The sequence below is a fragment of the Nipponia nippon genome, unplaced genomic scaffold, assembly GCF_047370975.1.
Source record: "Nipponia nippon isolate SJK-2023a ecotype South Korea unplaced genomic scaffold, ASM4737097v1 scaffold_11, whole genome shotgun sequence".
NCBI classification, from domain to species: Eukaryota; Metazoa; Chordata; class Aves; order Pelecaniformes; family Threskiornithidae; genus Nipponia; species Nipponia nippon.
The window spans coordinates 671,311-698,990 of NW_028262302.1; the positions used below are offsets into that span (position 1 = coordinate 671,311).

Consider the following 27,680-nt stretch of genomic DNA (forward strand, 5'->3'; position numbering starts at 1 on the left):
TGCTTAATCTGTATCTGATTAACATTTTACTACAGTGTCTCTACAAGGGGAGATGAGAAACAGCTGTGGGAGGGTTTGTTCCCTCGTGATAGACCTAGAGATGGTATTATCAGGAAGCAAGTTGTTGTCAAGTTTTTTAGGGGACCTGTGTGGTTTATTCTTTGAAGAAATCTTTGCTTTTGTTTTGTAGCGGGAAAGAGACAAAACATTTGAGGAGGCTTCTTTGACTACATCATTACTGCAAAGTAAGTGGACTTTTTTTCTGCTGGATGATAAACTCATGTTGAGAGTAGTCATAGCCAGTTCAAGCAAGACAACCAACGAAATCATTGCTATAAATTGACTCTTAGCTCATCTCATCTATTTCTCTGCATAGTGAAATTAGAACCTTGTCTGTAAATAACTTTTGTCATGGTGTAGGTAATGTGTATTAGGTTGAGGTTAATGTAAAAAATTACATGTTCATTTTTCATCTCTAATTGTCTTTCTAATTATGTAATCCTTAAAGCAAAGTAGAACAAATGTGTGACTGCCATCTTACTGGACAAGGTTAATGGAGTAGTAAGTATCTCCTCTTATACAGCACACAGTGCTGGATGTGGTGATTACACCTCCAGTTTTATAATAGATCAAAACATAACTATAACATTACTTCTCATGAATGATATTAGATAATGCAACAACTTCTTAAAAAAAAGAAACCCACAACTTAGTTTTTTCACTGAACCAAAAGACTTATGAAAACACCAGTAAGGCAAAACACATGAGCAATTGTTTAAAATTAAGCACCAATTTAAATTCTGTAAAAGACAAATATGTGTTATCTTGTTTGGAATCAGAACATAATTTGGTTTTATTGGTATAGGAATGAGTATATTTAAAATTAACTATTCCTGCTTCATTTTTGTGTTATAAAATTTTACACTAATCTGAATGAAATTCTACTAATGTTCCTATTTAATTAAATTTAGGATGAAAAATCTGCATTCGGGGTTGTCTAGTAGATCTCAGTCCTTCATTGTTTGATATAGTTACCAAAATCCAAATGTAGGTTTCAGGATTTGAAAAAAACACCAGAAAAGTAACCTTAGTATGTTTTTTGAGGGGTGAGGAATTCAGTGCTATTAAGTTTATCTCTTTAGAACATGTAAAAAAATAGGAACTGAGAAAGTCTATTTTATTTTTGTGTGGATGGAAACATTATTCATCAAAAGTTATGGGACACTCGATTTCTGTGGAAAGTGCATGACTTTGAGACAGGACTGAATGATTCAAAACAAATCAATTGGAATAAGTAGGTTTTACAAAATCACAGAATACTGTAGGTTGGAAGGGACGTCTGCAGGTGATCTTGTCCAACCACCCTGCTCAAGCAGGGTCACCTACAGCTGGTTGCCCAGGACCATGTTCCAATGGCTTTTGAATATCTCTAAGGAAGAAGACTCTCCAGCCTCTCTGGGCAACCTGTGCCAGTGCTCAGTCATCCTCACAGTAAAAAAGTCTTCCCTGATCTTCAGAGGGACCCCCCTGTGTTTCAGTTTGTGCTCATTGCCTCTTGTCCTGTCACAAAGCACCATTGAAAAGAGCCTGGCTCTGTCTTCTTTGCACCTTCCTGTCAGGTGTTTATATACATTGATAAGATCACCCAAAAGAAATCAGATAAATGGGAAAATGAATCTAGTAATTGCAAAGATAAACATGTCAATTTCTTGCTGTATTGAAGATAAATTTATGAACTGATTTAATGCACTATTTTTGTTCTGAAAACTTCCTAGAATGTAGTCCTATTGTTTCTACCACTCTTAAATATCCTTCTCTTATATTTATAAACAGTGGATTATGGTAACAAATCTAGTGTCAACAAAGCAGTATTTGTGCTGCATTTCCCATCAGACCATCAAGAATAAACACTATGCAACTGATGAAGTAGAATGCTGATGTATCATAAAACCAGTTGGTTTGTATTCCTTCTTACCTTAGCATCCCTGAAATCAGACTGAAGACATTAGACTCAGGCTCTTGTACACTGGTGAGTACATAGCGTTCCTGAAACCAAGGGTGTCATTTCTGTATTCATTTAGCTCTTTTGTTGCACCTTCAGAAAGTGACTTCTGTTGCTGGCTGAAGGCTAAAAAAGAGTGGAACTGGTAAAAAAATATACATTTGAAAACATTTAAATAGGACATACACTGAGCAAACTGTTCCTAAGTGAATTATTAATTTAGCAAATTTTCCTTTCTCCCAAGCCCACATAGATCCTGCCAGGAATATCCATGAATAGACTTTAAGTAGTTCATGCTTTTAAATTTAATTTCAATACTTGCAAGGGTGTCATGTACATATATCAGACTGCTGCAAATTTACAGGCTGCTTGGAATATGGAAGCCTCTGCCATCTCCGAGAGGTTAAGACATTTTTGTGTTCTTCCAAACCTAGTCTGCCTTGGAGGTTGGAAAATCATCATTTTAGTGGTCCAGATGGAAAGCTCGTCTTAAAGACAAAAGCCTTACTTTGTATATTTTGACTATTTAAAGCCTGTCTTAAATATCTATGGGATATCGTGGTGCACCCAAGAAGATCTAAATTGGCAAGTCTTGGGTTTCTGCTGGAGAAGTCTTCTTGATTAGGCTGTCTCCCTCTTTTTTGTTCCTTTCTATCCATATCTTTTCTTCACTCCAAGGCCCATGAAGAATTAATTGGGATTTTTTTCTACTGTGACACAGATCTTCTGGTGGCCAAAATCAGTTTTTCATGCTCCTTTAAGGGCTCTCGGCTTCTTACAAAACAGATATAAGGTCCTAATGTTAACCCTTTATCTATTTGCAGTTCTGTTATGAGTAGTAGTTACTTGTTTTGTCTCTAGAGCATTCTTCCTGTTGGCACTACTAAAACATGAATGAAAGAAGAAAAAAGAGCTTTCAGGATGGCTGGAAAAGGCAAGCTCTCACCCACATATAAGTATGCATCAGATTATTAAAGACATTGTTCTCCTTTGGTATTTGTAGTTAGAAACAAAGCCCTGCCTGAATGTTCGCTGAGCAATTACTCAGAGTAACAAATGCCATCAGTGTAGAACTCTGGCTCCAAACTGCAGAGCTTGTCTAAGTCTGCTGGTGACCAAGGTAAGGCGGTGAAATTGAAATAGGGCCTATAGTTTTACAGGGACTCCCAAGAAAAAAATTCCTTCCATGTTATTATTTCTCATAATGGTTGTGTATTCTCACAAAGTAACAGCTTCTTGAAAGGTAGTGTTCTCCCCTTTAACACCTTTCTTTAAAAACAAAAGAAAGAAATGATGGGGGAAAAAATGCCAGAGAGAAGTTGTGAAATCTTTTTTGTGGTGAAGTACATTGTTGGATAAACCCCTGTGATTGTGGTATTGTTATAGTGCTTATTATTTATTCTATAGAAACTAGCAGCTCTGTATTTACTGAATATATAGTTATGGACTTTAGAACATTTATTTACTTGGATGTCCATAATGGATCTGAATAAACTGCTGTGTAAGCACACGTTCAAGCGTTTTTAAAAAAATGCATATTGTTTACTTGATTGACCATATACAAAACCATTATAGAAGCACTATTGTTTAGCCAATACTGTTTTGAGGCCATGCCAGACTAATAAGTGAATAGGTATTCATAAGTGTTTCTAAAACATATATCATTTACCTGGTATTAGGAGTGTAGCTTTTCAGAAGTGCTTTAAAGTGTACATTACTAATGTATTTTCCCAATAGTGATTATGGTTAAACACTTGGGATTTTTTTAATCTTTAAGGAAAAGTACCCCTGAAAGTGCCTTGAAAATTTTTAAAGCTTTACTGTGAATACAAATATAGGAACTGCTATACCCAATAAGATGAATGTTTTTGTTATTACTATTAAGAGCAATAGTACAGTAGTGTTTAGAGGCTGCAGGTGATATTGCTGCCCACTCTGGTATGCACTGTGCAAATATACAGTTGCAGTACTTGCAGTTTCTGAGCTGATCTTTACAAATCCCATTTAGTAAACTGACTTTCCTAGCATAAAAACGTTCAGCCTATCTGCTTACATTCACAACTTGAACTAAAATTTTACATTAAATAATTCTTAAATATTTTTAAGAATCTGTTTCACATGTGTTAACGTAATCTCTGATGCAGGTTTTCATTATTAATTTGCTGTAATATATGTAAAGATGAGCATAATTTCTCCTCAAGAAATTAGTCGTCCCCTGAAGAAGAAAAATAATTAGAGTATATTCATATTTTGACATACTAAAATAGCTTCATATTTACTGAAATTAATTAAGTGTTGATCAGACGGTGGCATTTTCTCATGTTTTCTTATCACCAGATCCTTCAATCTAAATGTTTTTCTGCTCTGGCCCAATGTGAGCATACTGGAATATTGATGTTTGGACTTAAAAGTGTCTTCAATAAGTTGTTCTAGGAATCCCATTGCATATCTTTTCTTTCTTTTTCTAGTCACAATTCTTGTTGAATCTTAGCCTCTGCTTTTATTAGTCACCTCAGGGAATCTTTTTTTTTTTTTTTTTTTTTTGGCATTGCAGTTCAGAATATAAGAAAAGTGATCTGTGCTCTTGCAGCAACATACATAAATCATATAATTTATACTTTCATTTCAAAATCTCCAACTGGCCATTTTGTTTGGAGAAAACTTCATAATATTCATCCAGCATTTTCAAATGGAAGTCTTTCACCTTTATTATTGCTCTATTTCTTGTATTCTATAGTTGCATTTTACAAATTTTACAGATTTTTGTCTAAAGACAATTGCAAATATGGCAAGCTCAAATACATTGCACTTTGTAATGGTATGTCTGTAGCTTGTATCACTTCTATTATAGATATACAGTCAGTGGTTATCTATTTTAAGATGATATCAGGTTTCTTTTGTGCTCACTGTCTCATTTTCTTTAAGAATACATACATTTCAGTTTTCAACCCTTATGTTACATATCACAACAGCAAAGCAGGCACAAAAATAATGTTGATGGATTCATAGCTTATTAAAGAGAAAGCTTATTTTTACTTAGTTCTGTTTGCCTAAGTTAAAGGTAGAGTCACAGATGCAGACAGGACTTTCTTATAAAGCTTCAATTTGGTATTTTTTGTTTCTGCAGGCTTTTGAATCTTGATAGGGAGAGTCTTGCATTAATGTTCTGTATTTAAGCAGAGGTGATCATGCATAAAAGCTGTCATTTGTTGCAGGTACTTTGCTGTGTATATAGTCACTGCCTTTATTTTGGACTAGCGTTCCTTCAATGTTTAAGCCATTACACAGTCAGCTTAAAGGCATGATCACCTTCATGCCACCTTTAATGGGTGCTGCACACTATGAAGCTTTTCTTTGTGTTCTTATATCTTATCCTAGAGATTCAGAAGACTAGGATCCTTGAAAATAATTATCTCCTGACTACTGTCTGTGTTTCATATGACTTGCAATATTTTGTTTTCTAATACTTTAGCAGAGGAATGCATTGCTATAGCTTAAAATTAATGGAAGATAGTAAAGTACACATAGAAGGATGGCAAATATGGTATTGTTGTCAGCATGACTTAAACATTTGTGGATGTTCATTTTAATTTTTTGTTTAATAGTCATCACCACAGATTGTTACACAAACCAAGCTTGTGAACAAGAGGGAACAGGTACATCAATCAGTCCTTTTTACCCTCACTGTTAAATAACTCCTCTTCATGCCAAATTGTTTGGTTATTTTCTGAAATTTCAGAATAAAATGTCAAGGGAAAATTCGTATCAATTCCATTAGATTCATTTAATCTGGATTTCTGCATCAGATTAGAAAAGCATTTAGTCTACAAATACAGAAACATATAGAGTTTTGTTTTATACTGTCAGCTAGGTTTTTATAAGACAGTTGCTGGTTTACGTCTTTGCTTGTTCAACAATAAGAACTTCTAAAGGTGCAAAATTGAAAACATAAACCTACTTGATTGGGCAAATGTTTTTTCTTAAAGGTTGTTGGTCTAGAAGTAAATTTGTTAATTATCCTTGGGGATGGTGAACTTGCCTTATGGGAGGCTTGAGTGATGGCAGAGAGCTTATTGGGGGTGTCTTGAGAGCCACTTCCTTGACTTCTCCTGTCTCTCTCCGAAGACATCTTGGCAGTGATGAAATACTGGCAGTTTGTGATGATAGTCTTATGAAATGAAGTTATAGTACACACAGTATGGTTCCCTAGTGTTTTGTTGCTAAGTAGTGCTTGTGCATGTTTAATCCCTTCCTTGAAATTTCCAAAATAGAAAATAGACACCTGGAGGGAAGGAAAACTATTCATCTCCAACCTGAAATATGTTTTCTTACATTGCTAAATAAAGGACTACACAAATTCCCTTATTTACACACCCACATTATGCCAACGTACATGTTAACCTTTACAGTTGGCAGAAATTGGGAGACTGGCTGCCAGTTTCTGTTTTGTATAGATTGATGTAATCAAGCATGGCACTACAGTATGAAATATGTAACAAATGATGTTAGAGTATATCTCACAAGTCTGCAGTGCAGCATGAGTGTTTTAAAAAGAAATAGAAAGCAAAGGGCTTATCTTGCACCTTACTTAGTCTTGTGCATTGGGGATGAATTCAGGCCAACGATTTCATTTCTGTAGTGGCACAAGTGTCTGCAAATTAGGTCTGCAAATAATAATTTAAAAAGAGCAAAAGTATAGAGGAAGAATCCTTAAAAGGGGAAGAATGAGTTCTTTTCGTGTCACATATGTAGATATGTATTATACTGGTAGAATTAAAGCAGCAATGAAGCTCTACCCCTGCTGGAACCAGTGGGACAAAATACCACTCAGATGTCTTTAATGTGATGCAGTCCTAAAGACAATTTTCCTGAAGACACTTTATATCCATTCTAGTATTCTCACTGCCAGCAAAACAGCTTTACTCCACAGTGCAGATAACTTTTCAGATCTGTCCTTAACACAAGATATTTGAGACAGCCTCTGTTACTAACCTGCTGTAGTGGTGCTAAATTCCAGAGGAAAAGACTCAGCAATCAGTTTAACAAGGTGCTGGCATAAGCACAGTTTCCAGAGCAGAGTAGAAGGAAAGGGAATAGATACTCCTTGAAAGAAGAAAGCTATAGAAAATGTAGAAAATGGCTTAAAAAGATTGCTTTATGCTACTCAATTTCCTTTTGCCATTGGAAATTATTTTTACAATATGGGAGAAAAGATAAGGTAAAAATTGAGGAGAGGTGTGTGTTTCTACCCAACTGGAAGGGCAGAAGAAGTGAAGTAACTTTGATACTTAAAAAAGCAGAAAAAAACGTGTGATTCTCTTTATGCTAACATAATGGCTGCATGAGGAGTTTTTCAGGCTGTAAAAATGTGACTTGGAGCTGCTCAACTCAGTCTAAAGTTGTACATCCAAAATGTTTTATCAGGAATCAGATTCTCAAATCTGATACATATTTATGAAAATGAGCAAGCTGAGATTTAAGAGCATTTGGATTTAAAGATGGTCTTATTTGAAAAATTAATCTACTGCTTCTTTGTCATATTTTACTGTTTTCTACAGTGCAAGAGGGACTTCAAGTACATGTTTCACACAGTGTATTTTTGCTTCCAGAAAATGTTCTTCCTTGTGTGAAGATTTTTTTCAGTTACAAGGATGTAAAAGTGAACTTTAGACTTTAAAGGTCAATTTTCCTCTCACTATGGTGTAAAATGGCCATTGTATAAATAGTAAGACTCTTTAATTTTAGTTGACTATTATTTCCAGTTCGGCTTGTGGCCCCATTGCCCTCAGAGGTTTAGCTTTTCCATTTTTTGGTGTTCTTAAAATAGTAATGTTCTGTGACTTCAGCTGTTTCGGGAAAAGACTGATGCCATTCTCCCCCTAAGCTGTCTAGTGCAGCATGAGCCTGGAGGAGCAAGCAGAAGACAACAAGCTTTTGCAATCCATTTTAGAGAGTAGTTGAAATATCTTCCCTGAAATTGGCAGCTATGTGCCGGCCCCTTCCATCTGCAGGCACTGGTACAGTTGGCAGTTTCCACCCTGCAAAATCAATCATGCCCCTTCCAGATTAAAGACCTAAATAATGTTCATGCATTTTAAGAGCATTTTTTAATTTCCTGATATTTATAACAACACTTGGGGAAACTTGACACTGAAATCTGTTTCCCAACTGCATTTGTTTTTCCCTCATGTGTGCACACTGATTCATTATTGCAAGATTGCTCATCAGTGCTGGGCTTTTTTTTGTTTTGGGGTTTTGTTTAGTTTTAAGACAGAGGATTAAAGCACTCATTATCAAAACAAATATATGTAAAAAAGATTAGTTTTAAGAAACACTGAATCAGTGCTAATGATTTCTTTAAGCTTTCCAATACCATGTTTTCAAAAGTCCCTTAAAATGCTAACTCGAGCTCTTCTTTTGTTACACATGGTGAGTGAAAAATGAAACTGAAGAAGGAGGTTTTGTGCTGACCTTAGACCAGACTTCTGCCAGAGCAGTCACCTAGTACAAGCTACAACACCATGCACATAGTTGAAAATGCTTTGGAAAGAAAAGTGCTAAATTATTTCAGGGCCACAGGATGATTTTCCTCATTGTATGATCTGTTGTGTCTACTTTGCACCAGCAGTATAGCACAGGTTTTTGGGATCTGGTCAGCCTGTCCAAGAGAGGAAAACATCTATATTCCTGAAAAGTGCTTGAGTGTAACCAAATTGAACTATTGGAGAAATTTTAGGATTTAGATCTTCATTGGAGGTTCTTTTTGATGCACTCATCTTCAGCAAACATGCAATAAATGTTTGATTTAATAATTTGATTTATGCAATTTCCACAGAAATGGCTTTGAGATGTCAGTTGCAAGATTAATTAGTCCCCTGTCTTATTAGCCCCCTTAGTCTTATAAACAATATTTATACCCACTTTGACCAGATTCTTTTATCTCTGGAAGGAACCTGTGGTATCAATTGAGTGTGGAATAAAGGGCATTTCTTGCATTTATAACTAGCCCTATGTTGATCCTTGCACATTTCCACTCCAAGTTTAATCTCTAGGCTACTTTTGGTACTTGGTAACAGTGTCTTATCACCTATCTACTGCATATCTGGTCCCATTCCATGTGGAATAAATTCTCATGTTTCCTTCAATGCCAATTTTTGTTAAGTGATGATGCATTTGGTTGCTCAAAATAAGCAATGTTTTCCTAATTGAATGTAGGGTTCAGGTATTAGAGTGGCAAAGTAGAAGCGAGGCCAGATGATTTTACAGCCGTGTAGCCAACTCTGTTAATTTTAAGGAAAATACTTTAACTTCCTTTATAAGTATGCCTTTTATCTTGTTGAAACAGTGTTAAATGTTGAGGAGTTCAGGATTAGACTCCTATTTACTTATGCACCTTGAATAGTCCTGGGACTGTTGTAGGGTAAGCTGTAATAATGTTTCTGAAGTCCTAATTGCTCAGGAGTAACTGAGGTTCTAATTTGCCTAGTTTAAAATAGGTGTATGCAAATACAGGGAGAGTTAGGTGTGTTCCAAATGCATTATTCCAACTGTGCATGCACTATTTTAGGTACTTGCCAAATTGAATAATTTTGCTGCACAGTTGAGAACATTTCTACAACAAGTTTCATGCATTTCAGAAGCCCAACAGTCTGCAGCTCATGTTTGGACCTGCTTGTTGAGCAGTAATTCTGAATAATAATGCTGACCATAACTCTTAGAGGGCTTGAATCATGTATTCAGAAAACCTGCGTATGTGATAGCTCTGTTATATGATTGCTTAGAAAGCAGTAGATGATGCACTCCAAGACTGGCTAGGTGAGATTATATTGTCAGGTTATTAAACTGTACAAAGGAAATTTGTTTCCATGTACACTTAGGTAAAACCTGAATAATGTCATAAGTGAGAGCACAGGTTGTTTTGGTCTGAGTTTTGTGGGTTTTTTCTGTTCATTTTTAGATCGTTAGGCTTTATTTGCTGCTCTAGGGCTCTGAGTGCATGTCTGATATGGCTGAAATAAGCTATCTACTTTGATCAAGAGAGCACCATTTGAAAGATCACACAACGAAGAATAGGAGAAAATTATGAAGGATAATTGACAATAATTGATACTTAGATTCTCTTTGCTCCATACATGTTTACACTTTCACCCTTATGACCATAAAGAACTTCCTTGGTTGTCTAGTCCCTGTGTGCACAGACACCTTAACCAAAATCTTTTATAAACTTTAATTCCACTGATGTTGGTGGACTGGGAAAAGGTGAGATTGTGTTCCACTTGTCACAGCTTTATACGTAGTTGGTATAAGAGACATAAGCTATCACATCTAGCAAATTATTTCTAATTACCACAAATTTAGTTATAAAACATGGCTCAGAGTCTGAAATGAGAACAGACCCAAGTCTTTATCTACTGATTCTCATCTCCCTGGAGGGCAACATAATTTCTACTGGAGTAATGACAGTAACAGTAAAATTGGTTCCTCAAGACAAGCGTCATGATTTAAATATTTAAATTTGGGGTCTAATCATAAATATAGAGACAATCACTGTTAGTGAAACCAAACAGAAGTGCTGCAGAAATTGTAGGGTTTATTTATTTATTTATTTATTTATTTATTTATTTTAATTGTACCTGTACTTGGGAGTATGTGCCAGGCTTAATCCATCCTTCGAAGCTTTATTTGGCTGGTCCTCCTGATGATCATAAGTGGTTGTATCGGTCAGACCAAAGGTTTCCTATACCAATGAAACTGTCTTCAATACTGATGGCTAGGGAACATGGTATTGGAACATGGCAAGAAATTGAATGACACTTCTACCGAATAGCATCCTGTAATTTGTGAGATAGATATTTACTAAGCCATATGTTGTTTTTTATTTTTTATAGTCCTTAGTAAGGTTTTCTTTCACCCATTTGTCCAGTCATTATTTAGCGGCACGTACATTTCTAGGAAATTTTATAATTATTTTCTTACCTTTTTTTGGACTAGTTTTATATGTTTCATTCTATTTGCACTTCAAGATTCCCCTTCTGTTTGTCTGTACCTCAAAGACTGTCTTGCGGTGCTGCTGATAAAGATCTTTTTGAGCTTTTAAAAGGCATCCATATAATATTCCCAGTTATTCCACCTATCTGTTTTACTGTCTTTGTTCTTTGGCCTTTAACTCCTTAAGAAAAGTATGTTCTTGAATACATTGTCACTTATGGATGACAAAATAAGCAGTAAAAAATATGATTTTTTTCTTTTCTAATTTTTTATTATTTTATTTCTTAAGATATTTTCAGACTTTGCTTAAAGCTCTCTAATGGACTGGAGGTTTCTACCGAGTACTTATTTCTTGGGCTTTAACACAAGACAATGAAATACAGGAAGCAAATGGGGCAGGGGTGAGAGAGAATTGAGGTACCAATTTGTAAATGGTCTTATTTCTGACAGAAATGTTGATAGGTCTTTTGCCAGGCTTGAGAGCCAGTTGTTGTGGTGGCTGCAGTTGTCTTGCCTGTGCACTTACGAGTGTCTGTCAGTCACTAAGATGATACATTTCTTTATCATATGTGTGATTATAAACCATTATTTTGTGAGAGAGGCTCTAGGCTTTTCCTAGTGTCTCAGCTGCTCTTTATAAAAGTTCTTCTGTCAAGGAATTCTTCAGACTTGTACAATAATGTATCAAGGTGGCAAACTCTGACAGCTTCAAAAGCTAGGTTTCATTTCATAAGGGCTTTTAAGCTGTCTTGGATATGTACCTGGCAGACGTTTCAGTCACTGTCTCTGTACTGTTTTCCTCTTGTTTCTTTCCCACATGCCATGAAAATATTTTCCTTTAAGTATTTACATAGTAACAGTCTTCCATGTGATTTTTTTCTTTTTTTTTTTTTTTTTTTTTTGTTAGGAACAGCATTTTAATGGGTAATTGAGAAGGAACACTTACTTTCTCATTAGACACTGAATAATTTGATCTCTGGCTAATGTATTTGAAAAATAATGTTTCAGTGTGTTATGATAATAATAAAGTAGAATTTTTTTCTTCCACAGGGTTACATCTGTTTACACAATTTTACTCTCTCTTGAGTGGTATGATATGAAGTCTTTTTATTGCAGTTTTGTTTAAGAAGAGCCGAGCATGTGATGGAACTGTCAATCAGCATTTAGTCATACAGTATCTATTTCTGTCCCTGTTCCTCTTAACACAGAGGGCTATTATAGTCTACATTACAGGATAGATACTTTGGATATAGATATCCTTGAGGGGCAGGATTTATTATGAAAGAGGAGATTCAACATAACATGAGACATAGTTTAAATAGCTGAATTTACTTACAAATTCTAGAAGTTAAATTAAGCAGAGGTTGCTTTTGTACATTGAATTTTTCTATTAACATCTTTCTTCTGTTTTATACTTGAATTTGCAACCAAGGCATTTCAAACAAGGCCATAATTTTTTTTATAATTGAAGTTATTTCAGATAATTTTGATGTTATGTTCTTTCAGCTTTGTTTACATACTCCAGTTGGCATAAAGCACTTTAATGTCAGTGGTTACTGAAGTACCTTGTGTACTCCAATGATATCTACAGTGACTGGGATCCTACTCCTGAGACAATTCCCCACCTCTCATCCTCATAATTACAAATCTTAGATAAAGTAAGCACCTAATGCATAGTTCAGGAAAAAAAATATTAAACTGAATAATACTTATATCTGTGCTGTTTTAGTTGTCTCATAACCAGAAATAAAAGGAATTATATTTCTAAAAATGGAATAGGTTACTATGACATCTGCAGTCTCATATGCACATAACTTCCCACATGTGGAGGCTTGTGTTGGCTAGATAAAGTGGAAAGGTTCTCTTAATGTGAACTCAGTACCTGAGAGTTTGGACTCTTAGGAAAATACACAAAAATATGATTTACATTGCCTTGTCAGGGAATCTAATTTCTGAAAGAGAAAGTCTTTTCAAATGTTACTTTTAAACCATTGTTTATAAGATAACAAGTAAATGAAATCTGCCTGGCCTCTTTTTTGTTTATTAAAATTTATGGATTAGTTCTTGAGGTCTTAATTAATTTATAATGCCACCAAAAGATGTGTTGCACCATGTGTAGTACAGTGACCAGTGACATGAAAGTTAACTGTGAGAAATACAGAAGGAAACAAAGTCTCTTTTTACTATGAAGTTTCCTGTCTTGTCTAGCGTTTGGGCTCTCTTGACTGTAGATCACCCTGGATGTTGCGGTCTTTTGTGGTTGTAAGCAAACAGCTACGATAGTTTCACAAGGTACTATTAAATCTTGTTTAAGCCTGGTTCTTTCAGTTAGGAATTATTATGAACATTTTCTTTTATAAAATATTATCAAAGTACCATTTATTTTTTCATGTAATTAATTAAGCACCTGCCCAATAACAGTGTACCAGTGACTGCTGTCACATACAATTGTAAATCAGTTGTCCTGTTGTCTTAAGTATTTTAACAGTAAAAGCTAACTTCATCTTATTAATAGAATATTAGATTGATATTAACTGTTCTTGAACTTTGGATGATTTGGTAGTATTTAGCAACTACAAATTGAAGGTTTATAGTAGTTCCCAAAATGCAGCCAGTACCCCACAAATAGACACTAAATGAATAATAGGCAGTTCTGTTTTTATCATATTTACCAACTATTCCAATAAGGTTTTCTCTATTGTAATTTAGAATGAAAATAATTGTGAAGCAGTCTCTGATGTGCTTGCTCTTTGGCAAAATTTGTTCCTAATTTTCTGATACAAGTAAATAATTAAAAATTAGTGTTGAGAAGTAGGAATTTGACTTGGATACCTTCAGATATGGATTTTTGTTGAAGTAGAGAACTGAGCAGTCACAGAGAAGTCATGTGAATGTCTACCTGTACTGAGTCCAGGGAGGAGAAGCAATAAAAAGTGTATGGGTGTATTCCCAAGTAATTGCCTTAAAATATATATATCTGAGTTTGCAGAAAACTACTTTCCATTTTGGAATGCATATAAATGTTATCTTCAGTTTAACTAATGTATGCTGTTAATCTGTTGCTTAATCTATTAAAAATGGAACTACTTTGGCAGAAGAAGATAAATTTATCCTCGACTACAAAATTAAGCACCATACATTCTGCTTTGTGTTGTATATGTAATATTAGTTATGTTGAATCACAGCAGTCAGAAAGACAACATTTTTCAAGTTCCTTTTTGGAAGGGAAAGGCACATATTCCACGAAGAAGGCAAAATATTACTCATAAGAGAGAGGGTTCAGCATAGAAGAAATAACCCTTGTAACATCTGTTCCTGGCTTTACTGCAGATTCACATGCATCATTTTCCAAAACTGGGATGCTGTTTTTTCTCTTCTGTCTTTCTATGCATTACACCACTGTATAGTTCCACTTATCAAATGTTCTCTTTAGGACTGTAAATGCAGCTGTAATACAAATTTTCTAATTGTAATAATGATGTATACAAACCTTTTGAGATGACTTAGTCTGGCTATGTTAGCAGTAATGTGCATGTCCCTTGCCTGCCTCCCACACTACCCTTAAGCAGGGTGCCATGAAAGACCTCAGTCAGGTGCATGGATTTACTATTCCAAAAAGCAGTCTGTGTCCACTAGAAGACCTCCCCAGTAATTATCATTTCCCCTGCTTCTCAGGAGGTACTGTATGGGGAGACAGCTTTTTATAGCACAGGATTTTTTATGCACTCCTCTGCCAAGCTACTGGTAGCAAGGATCCCTTCTCCAAAGATTCAAGGCAAACGCAGGTCACATACCATAGAGTTGCTGTGTCGTGCAGACTAATAGTTTTGCTCTAGCTATGCCATCCATTTACTTCAAGGTGAATGTGGGACTGAAACAAGTACTTTTTTTCATGAAAGCCTGTATTTTGCTGCCATTATTGTAGAGAAATTAATGGGTCCAGACCCACAGTTACCACCAAATGTTTGTCTGTTCAGATCGTAAGCACTATGACGGCTTGACTGCCTTGTGGTTTGCTGGATTCTAGTTAATGGCTTTGATCTTGGTGGTGCTCCTTAAGTTCTTCTCTAATGCAAACTGTTTTTGAAGTTATACCTTTCTCCACAGTCCTTTTTCCAGCAGAACACCGTTGCATTGCAGTGTGTTGAAGAACGGAGAGAGGGACAAAACCTTGTTTTCATCTTGCATTGTGCACTGGTGAAACAGCTATATAATTTCCAAAGGCTTTTGGTGCATGAAATAGATGGAGGTTCTCCTCCTCTTCTCTTAAACATGTAAGGCAATGGCTGATTGTGTATATTTTGTATAGTTAAACTAATAATCAGATATTGGGAAATATAAAAATTGCTGCTAACACATTATAGAAAAAATTCATATGACTCTTTGCTAGCTGTGTTTCAGCATTTTGACAAGACTTTGCCTTCTGCACATGGTATTATTTATATACATAAAACTATAAAAAATAATCACAGGATGTACTATGCAAACTTGGTCCACAGACTCTAGAGTCAAATTGAAAACGTTAAAGGTATAAAGCTCATTAAAAGTCTTGCTCATTTCTGTATATTTTACAAAGAGGAATTATGGTGTATTCATGTCATCTAATTCTCAGTTACCATAGTAGCTTGTGGAAGAAGAATAGGGGACAGTAATACCATATTTCTGTAGTGAACACTGAAAATAACAGAAAAGGTTTTTTTTGAGAGATGAGTTCTCTGCTATATGGCTCTTAGATTTAAATGAAAAGATCAATGATTTAATCAGAACATACTGGTAATAAAGGGGAGTTTCTGCTGTGAGTATTCCCACTAAAAAATATCTTACCCTTCAGCTTTCTCTATTTGTTTCACATGTGACAAGATATTCCTCAGGGTAAACAAAGCTTGTAGAATATGTTTCAAAGTGTTGTAACTTTTGTTCTCAGCAATAAGAGTTGTATCATTCTTAAAGGATATTTCAATGCTTTAGTCTGAGTAAAATCAAAGTTATAAATATTTTTATTTTTTGACCAGAAGTAAATGAATGGCACACAAACATCAGCTAATATATCATCTGGAGTACATTTTTAAGAGAGAATGGCTTTGAGTTGGAAATATAGGCTTTCATCAAATCCCGTTATTGTTTACAACATTTCTTTTCTATCAGCCACACTTTCTCTCTCCCAGCAAAGGAACACACAACAAAACTAATGAAACTTCAACACTTCTTGAAACTGAGAAATACTTATTTCTCAGGTCAGTGTAGTCCTCTGGTCAGCTCAGAGACAACCTTACTGTTTAAATGATTGAGATTAGTTTGAAGAAATGGCCTAGCTTTTCAGAGTAAGTTGCAGAGGTGTATGCAAGTAATTCCAGAAGTCTCTGTTTGGGTTTCTAAAGTTGACTGGGAAGGTAGCCATTGTTTCCATAAATGACTGATATCTGAATATCTGTCACTTATTTTACATTTGTTATTGTTGGTGATGCTAGCGACTCCAAACATGGTGGAAATCAATTTCATGATGGATTTGCATCAGTTTGGAAAGGTCTGGGCTGGATTATCTCACTTTGAGTTTACATTTTTTTCCTTTAAGAATACATTCAACTATCCTTTCTGTGTTGGTACTGAAAAATTGCCTTTGTTTTCCAGATGTGACTCTGTCCAAAATAAAAATTCTCCTGTCACTTCCTCAATTCTTCTGACTAACAATGCCTTAAGCCTAGAGAAACTAGCACAGAACTCTTAATTACTCCTGTCTCACACTTCTTTTTGGTAACAGGGAAACATTTGCTGTCCTGCCTGTCACTGAAGCCTGTAACCACATTCAATTTTATTCTACCTAAAACAATATTTCATGTGACAACAGCAGTTCATGCAGTCCTTGATTCTAATCTCTTTTGTTAACCTAACTTTTTCAATATGTATGTGTTTTCTCCTGTTTTTCCACTATGTTTACAAAAACTGCCGCCTCCTTTGAAACTTCCTTCCCTGTCCCCTATTAATTTGTTATACTGCATAGGAAAAACTTGAAAATACTTTGTAATGACCAGCATTGTTTAGTTACTACTCTTTTAACCTATCTATCTATGGCCATTTTATTTCTCATTTTTATAAACCTTTGGGATATTGTCAACTCTACATGCCACCAGGGCAGCCGCTAGTTATGTTACAATGCCTGACTGGTGCTCAGATCTGTTTTCTGCTGCAGGTTAATGCTGGTTCCTTGCAGTTTGCATTCATGCCTTGGGGTGACTCCTGCTGTAGTTTCTGAATCTTTTCTTACCGTGTTTTCCTTCTTTTAATTCTGCTCCGTTGCTGCTTCTGTCTGCCTGGACAGTTGCACCTATTTGGGCTGGCCTTTGATATTAATTCTTGGGACTCATAATCACTTAACAACCAGGCATCATCCTAACAAGCAAGGACTTTGGGACTAGTGTTTTTCCTACTAGAGAAGGGGTTGACTCCTAGATGTTACTGTAGCATCTATTTTAATGCCCCCTTCCCCCCCCCCCCCCCCCCCCCCCCGAAGAATAACTTTTTGTAAGTTATTATTGGTCCTCTTATTGTAACTCCTGAACAAAAGGGTCCACTTACACATTTTGCTTATAAATAAACATTGTACCTGTACCCTGTATTGAAGCCATGCACTAAAAAATAAGAAGTGACCAGGTATGAGCATTTTTCTTTCTCTCTTCTCCCATTCCCCAGTTTTGTCTAAGCTTAGGAAGAGAGCCATGAGAGTTTTACATGTCATTTTCACGTGCACTTCATTTAAGTGGAATAACCTTTCAGAAACTCTACTTAAACAACTGAGAACATTGTTACAAACTGGTTCTTCGTGCCTCCTCTTGTGAGTGGGGAGAAGGGGGATTGCAAAATAAATTAACAAAATGGTTTCCCCGTGGCCTCTGATTGGTAGACTGTTTAGTGGATTATATAAAATTGGTGTCAAATTTACTGCTACCGAAGATTTCACCTTTAAGGATATTTTCTTCACTGTTGGAAAAGAGATTGGCTTTGACTGCACCTTGAATGACTAGAGGTGTCTTACTGTTTGTCCAAACAGCTAAAATGCATAAGACAATTGAAAATGAAGTGCTTCTTATTGATTTGCTGCATATTTGATTGACTCTCCAGAGAACTGTTTGATAGAAGAGCATATAGTATATCATCACTCTTACAAGTAGTTCTGAAATTCTACAAGAATGACAGGTGCTGGCAAAATGGCCTGCACAATAAGAGCAATTAAAATGCACCATGCTTTTCAGTTTCAGTAGAACAGACTTTTTCTGAACAAATGTTTGTGTGAATGAATTCATGTCTGGACTTTTGTGAGAGATGGAGACCTTGCTGGAACCTCTGAAGACGCAGCAAGCTAACAAGAAGTGAATGTAACATTTCCCAGGAAAAGTCTGTACAGGACATAATGATTCTTGATGGAAATAATATTTGCATAGTTTATAGAAATGTGGGCTTAAATGAGCTATGATCAAGAATAGTATGACTCTATGAAACAGATTGCCAGAAGGCAAAACTGAGAGGCAACTGAGATCCATAAAACTACAGCTACGCATTTCCTTAGTTTGGGTGTTTTACTCTTCCTCATTTGACTGCTTGCCCACTCCCACAAATGAAGAAAAAAAAAAAAGATTAAAAAAAAGTCTTTCACTCAATTCTTGAATATATTTTTAATAAGAAATGGCACATTCTTTGTTTTTTTTTTTTTTTCTGGAAAATATGAAGCCCATAGGAACAAATATTTGAAAATAACCTTTCAATTATTTTACCTGTTCATCTTCTCTTCTGATTGTACTATTAAAGGGAAAAAAGGGGAACAGGGGTCTCCAGAGGTCCTTTGCAACTGCAAAGGACTGTTTTTCAAAGTAGAAAATTTGATTTTTTTTTTTTTTCATAATTATCTTAGGAAAAATATTAATATTTTAATTTTGACAGATGAAGCTTCTCATAATCTCTTTAGGAAGCCCTTTTGCTTTGACTAGATATGCACACAATGCCTTGATAAACTATTGATTTGTTGGGAAGAGTTAAATCATAAAGAAGGTAACATATTCCTTGTTTAAGAAGCCAGCACATCCCTCCTTGAAAGCCAATACTCCTAACTTTCAGATTTTAAAAATGTAAATGTTTATGTGCTCCATCCTGACCCCTCTTTGACTAAGGTCTGTGCATTGACCTTAAGTTTTCTCATGCCTTTCAGTATCAGCACCCTCCCCCCATTTCTTTCTGGCCTAAAGACAAAACACACGTTAGATGCTTTTTCTTTCTCAGCACAGCACAGAGCTGCTGTAAGTCTTGCCTGGTTACCATAATGACATGTAATTGCAGTCCTTCACTTTCAAAGTTTACCCTGTCTCAAGAGTAATGGCACTGACAGGAGGGGGGATGTTATACTGTAAAAAAAGCCAAACCATGAACCTGTTGTGAACTATTTTAAGAAAATTCCTTTAGTCACTGGTACCTTAGAGGAGGGCATAATATTCTGACTCCATCATGTTTTCAACTGATTCCAGAAGGACACAGCTTTCCCCTGCAGGAATTGACCTTGTGCCAGTGACATCAATGGAAACATTGCTATCGACATTATTGGGAATTGGATCAGATGCACAGTTTGCACCAGTCATGTGATAGCTGTAGGTAATGTCATTTTTCTTAACACATTAGTAGTTTCTAGACTAAAGTACATGTTAAAACTTCAGTTTGCTTCTAGCAATGGATATTGTGAGCCAGTATTGAAATATGATGATCGATAATTTTGTTCCTTTGAGAGAGTCTAGTCAGTGATTTTTTTGAACTTAATTGGACTAGTAGAAGGCAATCTAGCAGAGCTGATAGCAATCAATGCAGTTAAAAATGAAACTTTTCATAAAAATGGCTGAATACATTAATGTAAATAGCTGTTTTTTCCCGGTCACAATCTTCAAATGGTGCGAAGCTAGACTTGTTAGCTACATGCTTTGTCAAAGCAGTTCAAGCTCCAAAGTAAGAAATGCCTTTTTTGGGTATTTGAGCTTTGAACAAATCAGTGAAGTGATTTCTGAACTGAAGCAAAACCTATTTCTGGCACTGAGTTTCAGGCCAACATCTGGACTGCAAACTGCCGTTCAACATAAACTGCCTATGTCTGTAGGTACTGAGCAAAAGCTATGCTGGACTCCAGTACTGGAACTCAAGTGCTCTCACCTACATTTGAAGAATATTTCAGCCAGAGGTAGTGATGTTGTTAATTTATCATTTCAGTCAGGATCTTGACTGTTTTCTCAGCCAAATACTTCTATTGTCAATACCCAGGTATTAAATGCTTTCATTTTTACATAAAGACTATGTGTACCAACTCACACATTCACACTCTTGCCTCTGGATTGTTATGTGGCAATTCTCGCTTTTCCATAAGACTACACTGGAATATAAACACGAACTATTCTGTGTTACTGGCCAATACAAGTGTTCGAATTCAAATTATTTTCTGTCCTGTTTTTTATCTTGTTGCATTTACATTGATAAGGCTAACTCAATGAATCATCAAACTGCTCATGTTGCTTGACTGCTTATTTGAATAGTACCACTAGAAATTTCTACAATGAGAATTTTTCAGGTGGGTGCAACTACAGTTTGTTACTTCCCAGGGAAGATGGAAAAATAAAAACTAAAATTATGCTGACATAACTTTTTAAACAAATAGTTTTTATCACCTTTCAAACATTAAAAAAAAAAAGGAAAATATTTTGAAAGGTTAATTTCTCCTTTCATCTTAAAATCCTTTATCCCTGCACTAGGAAGGTTCTGTAGTTCGGATAACAGTGACAATGCATTATTTAAAAAAGAAAAAAAAAAAGATGTTTTCAACATTTAGACTTCCAAAAATTTCATTTTGAAAGTAGAAAAATGTATTTTTTTTCCCAATGTATGTGCCTGCTTTCTGCCACTCTGTTTTCCATCCTTTTCTACTTGGAAATTATAAATTTTGAGAGAAGGAGAAAAGCAGTCACATTTTCAGACCTTCCCTGAGAACACTTTAGTAGACCACTAGTATCCTTCTGCTATCAGAAAAGATTTTATATGAAAAAAAAAATAACTTTCACTGTCCAGCAGGAATTCATTAGTATTTTTCAGACACTCTTCTGCTTTTGGTGCGTACAGGTGCAAGTATGCTCAGGTATTTGTGTTCATTTTAGGAATGGTTTCACTGTGGTGAAGAATAGCTACAGTAGCAGTATTTCTGCTGGGAAGATTGAGAATACTGTAGAGAACACGTAGACTAAATTCCAGTCTTAAAAGTGAATGAACAAATTCTCCCACTGATGAGTGAAAGATAAGTGAGTTTTGGTATTTTTTTCATGGACAATATATATTTCTTACTATTTTGCTGAAGTAAATTCTTCAAAATGCATTACTTATTAGTCTGTATAGTTCCATACACTATATTTCTACATTTCAGATGAAGATGCTGTAACTGTATTTTAATGAAATCTTGCATTACTTAGACTACATTACTTTTGCCAAATGCATGGTTGAACATTTACAAGTATACTATGAAGTACTATCATAACAAAATTATACTTGTCAAACAAATGAATAAAGTGCATTTTAAGATGCATTACTGTTTTTAATTGTATTTGTTCACTTACTACATTAAAGCATAAAACACAGTAATCTGTGATGGAACTTCCAGCCAGTGTGAATTACTAGATTTTTGCTGTACGCAGTTTATGAGATTGTTTGGGTTTCTTTTTTTTGTTCTGTGAAACTTACTTAGCCACTACAGGCTTTGGTAATATCAGGACAAATATATTAATGTATAAGTATCTGTTATAGACTACAATTTAGTTTGATTTCTGATCATGGACAAAAAGTCAGGTTCCATATTTTGTCCTATCTGATAACTCATCTTGATCAATTTAATATTATGGATCTCTAACATGTCTTAAAACAGTGCAGTAATAAATGTATGTGGTCATGAGTAATGAAGGAAGAGTCTGTGATACTAAGTGTCAGTTGGAAGGAAAGGTCTGGTTTGCAAGATTATTCCTTTATGATCTTAATTTTATTGCCATGAACCCTTGTGATTATAAAATAAGATGCTAGAAACTATTCAGCAGAAAGCCTGAGTCAAATTCTCTTTGATTCCCACAAGCAATTTTGTTGATTTTAAGTACGATTCCTGTGAGCATATATGAAAATGAAATTAATTTCTTGGAGAACCGGGAACAAATACGCAAAAAAAAATTTAACAAACAGCTGAATATTCTCGTTCAAAGAATATGGTTGGGGTTTTTTTGTGTGGTTTTTTTTGTTTGTTTGTTTGGGTTTTTTTACTTAATTTAAAAATGGACAGAAGATATTTGGTTACTTGTATACATATGTTTAAAGAATGTTTCCCAGATTTCAAAATCTCTCTTCCACTTGATAGCGATTACTCCAGCAGAATAGTGTGTATATGTAATATAACTAATTCAATAAAAATATAAGATTTCAAATGTTAAGCTAGTGATTGAAACTCACAGAATTAAATTATCACCAGTGCAAAATGATTTAATTGGAATTGCACATTCCCAGTATGAAAATCTACAAGTATCCTGAATGGGATACTGACTAACAAAAGGAAAATAATACCTTGGCTGGAAGTTCAGCTTCAGAGCTCTTAACCAGCTTTTGGCCAATGGTCCTTTCACTCCCTAGATAACATTTTTGTTTAAAAACTCTGAATTTTCATGTTAGGAACTCGGTGCAGCCCATTTGCCATATGTACGCAAAAGTTCCCTTGTATAGGGCAGAACACAAAATAGGTAGTTTCGTTATCTATGAAATGGCACATTGCTCTGTGCGATGTAAACAACAGATGATTGTGAGAAGCTAATTGTAATCCATAGTGATGCTGTTCTTACTAGCCAGAGACAAGCATATTCATTAACCTTGACAAAGCACTGCTAAATGACATCTTGAATTTGTCTGCCAATATGGGCTACAATTATCAAATCAATTGGCTTTGCAGAAAATCAGTTCCTATTCTTCTACATGGCTGTTTTCTGTTGGCACTACCTGTGCAATTTTGGCCTTGCCAAACCTTTCTTTGATGGGGGAGCTCCCTAGATTTTATTAAGATGCTAGTATTTTCAGAAATATGGCTTGAAAACAAGGATCTCAAAATAAAGGAAATATTATTACAAATAAAAACTAAGTTCAATATTCACACGTGCAATTCCTAGCATCAGTTGTTATTTTGCACAGTTAATTTCTGCATATGAAGAGTGAAAACGTCATTCATGACCAGGAAAATAATGAGGTTGAACAGACATGATTTTCCCCTCCTGAACAGGCCAATTACAGGTCTTTCTTAGAATGATAATTTTATACTTTTATGACAGGATGTATAGGTCTGCAGTTAATTAAACATGTCACTATAGGTATGCATATATTTATAACCAATTTCCATGAACTGCAGTGCTGTCCATTTCTATGAGACAGTGATTATTATTAACTTTCATTGTCTATTGATTAATTAGTTTACATGTAAAATATGTGCAGAATTTAATTTGTAATAATCTCAGAAAGTCATTACTGAAGTTACATGCTACTGTAAACATTCATCCTTGTTTAAGAACTCTTAAATGGCTGTAATAGGTTTACTTAATCTTTATCTAGTTCACTGTGGAATAATTAAAATCTTATTTGGCATACAATATTGAGAAGGCAATCATGAAACATGTCCTTGGTTTTTTAGTCGTTGTTGTTGGAGAAAGTTCAGCTGGGGTAATAGAATTCTTTTATTTTGTTCTGTAAGTGCCAAGCTCAGGTTAATGGTTTCATTGCACTTTTGTTTGAGGAGCATATTTTTTTCTTCCTGATTAATCTTTGGATAACTTTTTAAAAGGCATTTTATACTCGTATTGAAATTTTTTAACTTCCCTTGACTGCTATCAGCAGCCTGCCTGCCCTCCATGGCGCTCAGTCAGCATTTTCAGATTCAGCACTTTCTGTCATTGATTGATAGAAGACACTTCTTTCCCAATTAGAGTCAGACACATCAGGGAGAGACAGACAGGCTGCAGAAGAAAATTTAATCAAGCAAAAGTAATTTGGAACTAGAATTCAATACTAAAATCTGCTACAAAGTATATAAAATTTCTAAATATTCTTAGCTGATAGTGGGTATTTAAAGCAAAAATTTAAATGGAAGTACTCTAAAGCACACCTTTTTAAGAATGATCACACAGTGTACAAAACAAAACAGTGAATCACAGGGGCCGGATTTATTGTCATTATATTAAAAAGTGCCTTTGATTTTACTATACTGTACCTAAGTACGCCAGCAGTGAATTTGGTACATGGTACTCACTCTTCTCACTGATGATTCAATTAACATGTAGTGGCTTTTAATAAATGGGTTAGCGAACTCCATCCAGGTTGTGGCAGAAGCATGTTTCATGAATCCAGTGGTACAGTAATGCAATAGTAAACACAAGAATTTAGATAAGAACCTGTGATAAAACTGTTTTCTCATTCTAAAGGAAACATTTCATTTGAAAGGCGAGTTCATGGTCTGCACCTAAGTACTAAGGGAAAGGGAAAGAAAAGAAGAGACAATGATCACTGCAGCTAGATTCTTAGGGCTAAACCACTACAGTTCTTTTATTCCAACTAAAGGTTTGGTTCACTATTTTCAGAGCAACCTTGAAAAGGTCAAAAAGGCTTTCTACAGTTGGTTCGGTCCAAAATCTAGTTCTTATCTGGCTACTAGCAGCATAATCTTCTGTTCTACAAACACCATCCCTTAACTGATCATTGGAACATACTTTTTCTGAGGAAAACCCAAAATTAATTTACATTCTAAAAACTTAAGAAATTTTGCAGGAATCCACAAGATTATTAAGATTTTTTTTTTTTTTCCCCTCACACATATGCTTGGAGAAGGAAACTTCTCAGTCCTGTCTAATATGTACAAATAAATTGTATGGTATTCTGATTTCCCAGTCCAAAATATTTTCTTAAGTCTAAGAACAGTGTATCACATTCTTTACCGCCATTGACCAGTCTTTCTGTGCCTTTTAACATCAAGGAAACCATTGAGAAGTCAAGGGTTAAAAACAATTTACCTTTCCTTGCAAATTTAGGAAATACTGGGGTTTTTTTTGTTGTTTTTTTTTTTGCTGATTTAGTAGGCAAGCAGTAATGTTACATTTTTGAAAGCTATTTTTGTTGTTCCATTTTCTCCCTATCCAAGATCAAAATGTAATTCAGTACTGTTCTTCTAGTTTTGTTAATATTTCTGCTGTAATATGTTCGGATCAGAAGGTAAGCGCTATTAGTTTTTTTGGGGAAAACCAAAAAGTCATGGCTAATTATCAAGATACGCCTGAATGTTTGTAGATACAGGTTTGTTGGCTGTATGTAGATTGACAATTGGCTTTAGGACAATGCTTTCACTTTTCAAATAGCTCTCAGCAGATATATGCATGTAGATCTGCCATAGAATGTATATTTGTCTTATATTAGCAATATGATACCCGATTATTTTAAAAATGTCCATTACAGGGAGCTTGCAAAGGACTTTGAAACATGTTATCCATCTTCAAGGCAGTGTCTTCATAGACATATTCAAGTTAATCTTTTGGAAACTGTATACAGAGAAAGGATTAACCCTTTGTGCTCTTTTAAAAATCCATATTAATTATGACTGCTACTAAAAGGAGAGTTGATGCTTGATGTAAACAAGCAAAGAACAGTTTGGTAACGATTTAAGTGATAGACAAAAAGAAGTTTAGGGTAAATTGCCAGATTCTTTGTCTTTCAAATACATAAAATCTGACAGATTCTGCATGAATGCAGAGTTTTATCATCATTGATAATGATCACTTTTCAGGAGCAGGTTTAAGATTACAGAGGGTCAGATTCTACAGTCTACTCTATCTGATTTATTCTTGGTGCTTTCTTGAGTCTATGTGATATGCTTATTATCCATGTGCATTAATGTTAATGTTCCTAGGACCTGTTCTGATTTACATTTACATAATCTATCTATACTGGTAGATTATTTAGATGCAGTGAAGTGCATTCATCAACCAGTACAATCTTGTCACTTAGCCAAGTGTGATACAGAGGTCCATTTGGCAGCAGGGTAGATTTTGAGTTGTTAAGGGAAAAAAAAGCAAAACAGAAAAAAACCTCAGGGTAATACAAAATCACTTCTTATAAACACATTTGCATTAAAATGCACAATAGACCCAAACCACAATAGGCACAAAATGCAACAAAATACTCAACAACAAAATCAATAAAAACAAACAAGCTAAGCAACTAAATGAGTAAACAACAATTAGAGCATTTAACAAGCAGGGATAGATAGTCTGAGTTTCTGAGCTTTATATTAGGCAATGATAATTTGAGCTTTAGAATGCTTTCATCTTCCTGCCACTTCCAATCTTACTGCTGAATTGTACATGACATTAAAATTTAGCTAGTGAGATAGCACTCCCAATGTGATTTTTTTTTTTTAAATACAATCATGAATAACCTTATTTCAGCTCTGATTATTTATCTTTCCAAGTAGATGGACCAAAATCATGGCCATCTACTCAATCTAGATGATTTCAGATGATCATTGCTCAAACTTCTACTCAATCTCTTCTTCAAATCAACTTATTAACTCTACTGTACGTCCCCCCCTGTATCAAACGTAATGCACTTTTTTTAATCTTTATTGTTTGAAACAAAGCAAACTGTATAGGGTGGTATTTTCCAAATGTATGGAATTAGGACACACTGTTCTTTTAGATTAAATCTGACCGTGTAAACCTGGTCTTTCTGAGTTGCCCTAACCCTGGACAACAGTACTAGCTGTACTAGTTGCTGGTCTTGTGTCACAGCATCCAGTCCATCCTCTTCGTAGAGCTATGTGGTCCTACTAGTTTCTTGACACTGTTTGCTAACAGCAGATCTGCAGGGCACATAGGTCTTCACTGCCCTTCTAGAATATTTTTACTGTTTTAACTCAACTGTAATGTGGCACAAGCTTTGACATTCAATGGTATAGACCATTTCTCTTTCTGCTTCTTGCATGTGTTCAAGACTTTGTATTTACATCAATGCTTTGTTCATTAAAATAGGCTAAGTCAATAGCCTAAATATCCAGAAGGACATCCAGATTCCTGTTCTCAGAGAGGTTAATTTCCAATGTAATAAAAAGGAGTAGGCAGGGTCTCAGAATATTACATTTCATCATTTTAGATTTATGCTGATGCATTCTATCTAATCTTTCAGCCCTGTAGGACTGATATTAGCAGCTGCAGGCAAAAGGTAGAGATTTAATGAAGACCTCACACATTTTGTTGGTGTAATAAGATTTTATTGCAGTTGCAATAAATTAGTAATAGTAATTTCTGCAAATGCAAAACAGTAAATGAATAAAATGCATGTCATGATGATTTTTTAGATTCTGAATTCTTTTTAGAATTAAGCAGTTACTCTGAAATAAAGATTATATGTCAAGTGTTAAATTGTAAATAATAAAGCTGGTAAACCACACACCATAGTGCTTTCTTTTTTGTCTCTTGGAACCACTGTACCATAACACAGTTCAGTTTCTAGGGTCAAATTATATGATATCATTTATCTTTTACACGTGCAATAGTCTGGAAAATTCAAAATGCAAGATATTTCAGATATTTCTGAATATATATATATATATGAATGCTTC

At 35.1% G+C, this 27,680-nt stretch overlaps 1 long non-coding RNA gene across 1 annotated transcript in view; it reads left to right on the forward strand.

Annotated features, from left to right (window-relative positions):
• Positions 1-207: 207 nt before the first annotated feature.
• LOC148056796 (uncharacterized) overlaps positions 208-27,680 on the forward strand; it is a 248,858-nt gene continuing 221,385 nt past the window's right edge. The window contains exon 1 of the long non-coding RNA XR_015702215.1: positions 208-245. This is a non-coding gene — a long non-coding RNA (uncharacterized LOC148056796). The remainder of the gene's footprint in view (positions 246-27,680) is intronic.